Raw genomic sequence first — 8,684 nt, forward strand, 5'->3', positions numbered from 1 at the left:
GCTGTCATAGACATGTCCTAAGAAAGAAGGAAATGCTGAGAAGAAAGCAGCTATAGGTAGAGAGATTAGAAAAGGCTTCCTAGAAGAGCTGCCTTTTCATCTGGGCCATGAAGAACGAGGAGACATTCTCCATGTGAACAAAGTAAGAGGAAAACATTGCAAGCCGAGAGAATGCATGTTATGTGCGAGTCTAAGGGGGGGGGGGGATGTCAAGATACCCGTCCTGATGTCTGGGGTTCTGACCTGGGCAGCTTGGCATGCTGTAGTGCCGTTCCCTGAGATATGAGGGGGAGGTGATGATTTGGCTTGGCCATGTTGAGTTTAAGGCATCATCAACACATTCAAATGGAGCTGTCCATTAGGCATTTAGTTACATGGGAGAGAGGTGTATAGGTGTGGGCATCATTAATTTATAGGTAGCAACTAAAGCCATAGAGATAGATGAGACTAATTGAGAAGAGTGTGTAAGATGAGGGAAGAACACTGAGGAACACTAACATTCAGAGACTAGTCAATAAGGAGAAGCCAGCAATAAAGATGAAAAGATGGAAAAGAAAATCAACAAAGTACGGCGTCTGGGAGGCCTGGTGAACAGTATCAACACTGTGGAGAGGTCAAACAAGATAAGAGGTAAAAACCGTGCTTGGGTAGTCAGCACAGAAGTCATTGGTGACTGTTGAAAGTGGGTTGATGGAGCAGTGTGGATGAAAGAAAAGCAGAATACTGCCATTTGAGGAATGAGGACGATAGGATAGGAAGTGGAGATAGTAAGGGTAATAATAAAGTAAAATAACTTTCAAGAAGCTTGCCTGTGAAGTGGAAGGTGAAGATAGGCCAGGAACTACTAGGAGAGACATGAACATATTTTGATGTAGATAGATTAGGGCTGCCAAGGAGGGAATAGTTGATATGTGCTTTTTCTTAATCAAGGGGCACTAAAAGTATTTCGTGTTTTCCTCTAATAGCTTTGCATTTTATGTGTCACATCACCCCTCTAACAATATAAGCTCTACAAAACGAAGGTTGTCTGTGTAAGACAGTAACAGAATTCCCACCCTAGGGGTTTATTATCTCCTATAACATGCAGTCCAGAGAGTTGTAGTAGTAGTTCAGTGAATTAACAATATTATGCCTCTGGGTCAGCTTTTGGACTCCCCTTGAGGTGCAAGGTGGCTGCTGCAGCTCCAAACATCATCTCTTTACATGACAGCATCCAAAAGTAGAAAACAAGGAAAGGGTCAGGCTTCTGCTCTTGTTCTCTCTCTGTCTCTCTTTCTCTCTCTCTCTCACCCTGCCTCCCTTCACAGAGCAAACCCATTCCTAGAAACACCCAAACAGACTTCTCCTCAGGTCACAGTGGGTCACAGACATACCCACGTCTTGTCTGCCAGGGAGGATTGGGAAAGTGAGGACTGATGCTTTCAGCTTCTATTGTGGGACTGGACTGGACTAGGAAGGAAGGGGGAGAAGAGAATGGAGAACTGACTGTGCCAACATGGTCAGCCATAGGCTCTGTGTTTTGCACTTTGTTAGTGCCACCACAGTGCTGGGTGCTTACAGGTGGGGCTTTGGCATTCTATGTGAGGTTTATAGGGAGAAAAAAACATTAGGTGAAGGTAGATGAGAGTGATGTACTGGTAAATCAGAATAGGAGGGAAGTGTGGGGAAAAATTTAATAGCTTGGCTGCATGACTCAGTGGTTGAGTGTTGACCTATGAACCAAAAGATTCAATTCCTGGTCAGGGTACATGCTCAGGTTGTGGGATTGATCCCCAGTGTGGGGCATGTAGGAGGCAGCCAATCAATGATTCTCTCTCATCATTGATGTTCCTCTCTCTCTGAAATCAATAAAAATATATTTAAAAGAAATTAACAGACTTAAGGGAAGTGGATGGGCAAAAAGAGACAATTAACTTCAATTTCAATGGGTTTAATATAAAGAATATACTTAATATATAAAATGTTCTGGACTAGGGATTGGCCCATTGTGGCACACAGGCCAAATCTGGCCCACTCACTGCCTATTTCTGCAGAGTCAGCAAGCTAGCAATAGTTTTTACATTTTTAAATGGTTGGAAAAATATGTTTTTAAAGTATGATTTTTGACATGTTAAAATTATGTAAAATTCCAGTTTTAAGGTCTGTCAGTAGGTTTTATTGGAACACAGCCATGTTCACTGGCTATTTTTGTGACATAACCACCAAGTTGAATGTTTGCAACAGAAATCGTATGGCCTGAGAAGGCCTAGAATATTAACTCTATGGCTCTTTGCAGACAAAGTTTCTGACCCCTATTCTAGACCCTACATTTTCTGGCAATCCTATCCGTTATGTTAGACTTACTCATTAAGCAGAAAAGCAGATGGGAAGAGGAAGCAAACACCCGTGGACTCCTTCGTTGCTGATATTCCATTCCTTACCCTCCTGACTTGTACTCAGACCTATGATTTGAAGGGCACAAGTCATTACAGTTTTATCATACATGTAAATTAAAAATCCAACTTATACAATTCTCAGAAAGAGATTACCTTATGGAGTTCTGGCATGTCTCTTCATAAAAGTAATTCCGAGCGTGGATATGGTTGCTAGCGATTTGATTATTTTCATCGCTGCAGTCAAAGATTGACAGCAGGTAAGGAAAATAGGCATGACAAATCCAATAAAGTAAAAGTTTTAGCAGAAAAAACAGAGGTGAGGAAACACAGCAGAGGAACTGGGGAACAGAAAGAGAGAAAGGGGGTGAGGAAGGATTTTGGGAGGGAAGGTGGGAAGCAGTATAGGATCCCTCAAGGACAAGCTTATTTCATCCAGGGGGACTGAGTGATCATTCCTGTTAAAGTACCCGTCAGAGTCCCATGCCCCATTTAATACTTTCATCTTTCACCCTGCCCCCATCCCCACACTCCCCGGAATATAAGCTCTCATTTCCCAGGGCCCTCTGGGTGGAGCTTCGTGTCCATTGCAACTCCCTAAAGTTGGCTGTGGGGTCACAGGCTGTGGTGCTAGTCCTTCGAGGGCTACTGTTCATCTTATCTTGGTCACAGCAGCAAGCTTTCAACATTGTCTGCAAATCTGAGAGTGTGGCAGCTAAAACCAGGAGCCTGCAGATTTGCCCTAGCACACTTCATCAGCCAGTCTTTTCATTTTCATTTGTACAACATAACTTACATATGGGTCTGAACACACATTCATGCATGCATATATGTGCATGTACATTCATAAGCACACAGGCGCACACACCATCTTTTTTATTTAAAGGAGAGTGAAACTTTTAAAAAATATATTTTTATATTTTAAAGAGGAAGGGGGAGAGAGAGAGAGAGAGAGAGAGAGAGAGAGAGAGAGAGAGAGAGAAATATCAATAATAAGAGAGAATCATTGATCAGCTGCCTTCTGCATGCCCCTTACAGGAGATTGAGTCTGCAACCTGAGCATGTGCCCTTGACTGGAATGGAACCTGGGACCCTGCAGTCCGCAGGCCGACGCTGTATCCACTGAGTCAAACTATCTTTTCTGTGGAAGCATCTTAGTAGCTAGCCCACATAATAATAGTAATCAACTTTAAATATCTTGGATATAGAGCCCTGCCTTATATTTGATCTCACCTAATTACACGACAATGAGGATGGTTATAATTCCCATTGTACAGTCTAGAAAACTAAAGGCCAGGGAGTGTGAATAAGCCTCCCAAGGAAATGCCAGAGCCTGGACGCCCGCTCAGGCCCCTGACCCAGCCCAGCTCCCTCTCCTCTGCTGCACAGCCCTGGGGAGAATGGGCATCTGAGCAATGCACAAACCCTGCTTTCTGGGCAGACTAGGTGAAGTGAAGTCCTAAGGATGAATTTTTTGTTGTTAATTTCTTTCTTTCTAATATACTAGAGGCCTGTTGCACAAAATTTGTGCACTGGGAGGAGGGGTCCCTCAGCCCAGCCTGCGCCCTCTTGCAGTCTGGGACCCCTTGTTCCTTACCATCCGTCTGCTCACTGCTCCTTACCGCTCGCCTCACTGCTTCTTAGCGCTGCCGCTACTGCCGTTGTGCTCGCCAGCTATGAGCCCGGCTTCTGGCTGAGCAGCCCTTCCGCTGTGGGAATGCACTGACCACCAGGGGGAAGATCCTGTGTTGAGCGTCTACCCCTTCATGGTCAGTGCACATCATAGTGACCGGTCGTTCTGGCTGTTCTGCCATAACAGTCGCTTAGGCTTTTATTATATAGATTATGTGAGGCCAAAAACTCAGTTTTCTAGTATTTATTTTTTCTTCCTCTATACTTTTCAAAGACCATTAAAAAATGGCTGTGGTTGCCCTAGCCAGTTTGGCTCACTGGATAGAGCATTGGCCTGGGGACTGAAGAATCCCAGGTTCGATTCCATTCAAGGGCCTGTACCTTGGTTGCAGGCACATCTCCAGTAGGGGGTGTGCAGGAGGCAGCTGATCGATGCTTCTCTCTCATCGATGTTTCTAACTCTCTATCCCTCTCCCTTTCTCTCTCTAAAAAATCAATAAAATACATATATTTTAAAATGGCTGTGGTCAGCAGCACAGTATGTCATGGCCCAGCCTTGTCCATGCAGGGATGCTGTGTAATCTGGAGAAAGGGCACACAGAGCCACACCACCTGTCATTTACTAGGTGTATGGCCTTTGGGTGGTCCCCTAAACTCCTGTCTGGGGAGTAGGTGATGTTTGTTTCCTCACTGGGACATGGTAATGACACCTACTGTGTGAGCTGTATGAGAATTAGGTCTAGGATGGTGCCTTACAAACTGTGGCTCTCACTTAACAGCAGTTGTTTATTCCAGGGTTGGGGATCTACTTCAGTTTCCTGAAGCCAATTCCCAGGACATTGTGAATTTGAAATATTTCGGAAAAGGGCTGGTGAAAACGAGCAGTAATGCAGCAGGCTCTGTAGCCATACTATCTGGCTGTGATCCTAGCTCCATCACTGTATGTCCTTGGGAGGCTATTTAATGGCCCTATTTCTTAGATGGGATGTCATTTGTAAGATGGAGATGCTAATGGTACCTGTTGTAAGGTGAGTGAAGATGCCAATAGCACTTGTTAGGTGAGAGAATAAATATAAATATTTAAATAAGTGCCTGGCACATATTGTTTACTCCTCCTCCTCCTCCTCCTTCTTTCTCCTCTCTCTCTCTCTCTCTCTCTCTCATTCAGATACTACTATTTGTAATTGACTTTTTAAAAATATATTACCCAGGGCCTAAATGAGAGGAGTGGGGAAGCAGTAGGTTGCCATGACAATCTTTGAACAATTAGAGTGTGTTCTCTGAGAAAGGGGGCACCAAACCCTCTTGTTAAAAAAAAGAAGGACAGCAGGGCTTAGCAGTGGTTCTTAACCTTCCTAATGCCTCGACCCTTTAATACAGTTCCTCATGTTGTGATGACCCCCAATTTCATTGTTACAAATTGAACATAATTAAAGCATAGTGATTAATCACAAAAACAATATGTAATTATATAAGTGTTTTCCGATGGTCTTAGGCAACCCCTGTGAAAGGGTCGTTCGACCCCCAAAGGGGTCGCGACCCACAGGTTGAGAACCGCTGGCTTAGAGGAAATTTTAAGTACCCTGACTGCAAGCAGAATTAGTGCTCTTGGCTCCCGTGGTAACCTAGGGCAAAAATTGAGCTTCCAAATCAGGGGAGAAGCTGTGTTACTATATATAAACACAGAGAAATCTCACTCCTGGGTAACTCTTTGTATACAGGTCCAGCTAGATACATTGGCCAACATACAGATCAGAAAAATAGAGAATTTGGGGGGCTGGTTCAGGCCAAGTAAGGTCCCGGAATAAAAATAACCTGCCATTGACAGTGGGGAATAATTATTCTATTGTAGTCACGGGCTGTGAGGTATCATGGAATGCTATAATTCTGAGATTTGCTTGTTGCACAATAGATAATGTTTGCTTACTTTTCATTTATTTCTCTATTTTTCATTATAAATATTCCTGTTTATCAATTGAGGTGGAGCTCATGCAACTGAGGAAACTGATGGTAACCTATTCAGCTATCTAGGGGAAAGGTTTCCCCTGGTTGTTAAGTGGAGGCTTGTGTTAAGGGAAGTGTCACAACCTCATAGAGTAGCTTGGTCTGGAGCGTCCCAAGCCCAACAACAATACAAAAGAAAAGGTGAGAGGTATTTCATTTACTCTTTAGTCTTCTTCATTAGCAGTACAGAGAGTGTGGAATAGATTAATCCATCCTATTTGAATCAGTTCATCTAAGGTTGGAATTAAAAGCAATTTGTCCATGTTTGTGGGTTTTCAGCAGTTGCTAGTGCAAGCCTCTAACAAGACAAGCAAAATCTATTATGAAAAAGAAAAATGGAAACTTATTACCTCATGTTGTAATACTTTACTGACCAACTTTTAGAGCTAGTAGTAATAATGTAAGTATATTTGCTCATCATTTATGGACACAGTTTTGTCTCTGAAATTGAAATTGAAATGGGGACAGAATCTGCTCTCCTTTGATGCATTAAAGCTGATTATGGCAGTTGAATTTGTCATCTCACTTGATTCAACTTATGCTAAATATAACAACCTTTTCCAGAGCAATCCCACTCAAAAAATCAGTGGAGACATTCTAAAGAACATAGAAAATAAAAATGAAATGAAATAAAACAAGGTGACATTTTAAGACTACAGTGTAGGTGTTACATAGGAGGAGGGCAACAATGGGGTGACCCTGAGAATTAGGCTATGGAAGGAAATAGCCTTTTGCCAGCTGAGCACATGTAATGGGTAACCCAGTATGCAGTCCCCTCTCCTGCAATGCAGAGACTTTAACCTGTCCTCATGAAAGGTTTTAACACATCTAAGGAAAGACTGTCTCCATCAGAAAGGGAATTGGTCACACACTGATGTTTGGGAATGGTAGCATGGATAGAGTCAGTGAGGCAAAAGCTGGTGGTGGACATGTGAGCACTGTCCAGAGAAAGGTTGTCCTGGCCCCACACACAACCCTTCTGGTCCAAGAGGAAGACAGGACACATGGTGCAAATGGATGCATCAGGTAATTATAAGCTGACCCAATTAAACATCAGCCTTGTTGCTTGCTGAGCAACTTTCAATTAGATTGGCTTCCTTGTAGTTTGTCTAGGACAGCGGTTCTCAACCTGTGGGTCGAGACCCCTTTGGGGGTCGAACGACCCTTTCACAGGGGTCGCCTAAGACCATCGGAAAACACATATATAATTACATATTGTTTTTGTGATTAATCACTATGCTTTAATTATGTTCAATTTGTAACAATGAAAATACCCTGCATATCAGATATTTACATTGCGATTCATAACAGTAGCAAAATTACAGTTATGAAGTAGCAATGAAAATAATTTTATGGTTGGGGGTCACCACAACATGAAGAACTGTATTAAAGGGTCACGGCATTAGGAAGGTTGAGAACCACTGGTCTAGGACTTGCTGCTGCTGATGTCCATCTCGAAAGAGAAACCTTTTAATGACAATAGTGTTAGTCTGCTGATGATTCCTCAGCCTCCCTCACACACTGACAGGAGAAGAGTTTCAGCTCTGAGACTGAATCCCCAGCCTGTTCTCTGGTGCTTTCACCATGAAAAGGAACCATCTGCCAGTCTTCCCTGTGACACCTGGCCTCCCGGGGACCTGCTCCATGAGTGTCAACAATCAGCACTCATTTTACTAATGATGTGAATGATGTGGTTTCAATAAAACACATGATGGCCTGGCTGGTGTGGCTCAGTGGATGAGCATCGACCTATGAACCAGGAGGTCACAGTTAGATTTCCCGGTCAGGGCACATTCCTGGTTTTCAGGCTTGATCCCCAGTGGGGGACATGCAGGAGACAGCGGTGGTGGGGGAGATTACTGATGATCTCACTCCCACCCGCAACAGTGAGGCAAGCTTCAGCCCTTTAGAATATGCCCTCCTATCTCCCCAGGGACTTGTAGACCTTCACAGAAGGTCTCGCTTGTGACCAGGCCATGCAAGCCCCTGGGCGTCCTTCATCTAGGCTGCACTTGATACTTGGGTCACTTAGGAGAAGTCCATACCTGAGACAGTCAACTCCTACTTAGCTTATGCTGCCACCAACTCAGTACTAAAGAAACAAAACTTCCCATCTCCTATGGGAGCTTTGTTTTAATGCCAAAAATAAAACCATGATAGGATAACACCTTTTCCTTGCTTCATCTTTTCTCATCTAAATTAAGATAATGTTCTACGGTTGAGTATTGAATGTTAATTATTTTAAAGGATGTAAAGTGTCCCTTAAAAGATGACTTACCGGAATGCTAACATTTCCAAGTTCTTTGGAGTTACTCATTTCAACAGGGAAGGAGTGTGAGGAAGCTCTTGGTTTTATCTGAATCTGGAAGTGATGGAATAAAATCATCAAAGAAAGGGCCTCTCAGTTATGAGTACAACCTCTTCCCTCCTTTCTATACATGGATAAGCTGAGGTTCACAGGTGTTCATTAACTTCCCCCAGAAAGTCAGCAGCAGACTGGGAGGAAAGACCAGTGCTCTTTCTACTTCCTCATTGAAATACTGAGCTGTAAATGAAGGTCTTCATTTGACTCTTATGAGGATCCCGGACAACAGAAGAGCACTCCATAGCTCCCTGCCTGTTTTCCTCACTTTGCTTCAATTCACAGTCTCCTCCACTACACTCATACCCCAAATT

Source organism: Myotis lucifugus, unplaced genomic scaffold, assembly GCF_000147115.1.
Source record: "Myotis lucifugus unplaced genomic scaffold, Myoluc2.0 scaffold_0, whole genome shotgun sequence".
NCBI lineage: Eukaryota > Metazoa > Chordata > Mammalia > Chiroptera > Vespertilionidae > Myotis > Myotis lucifugus.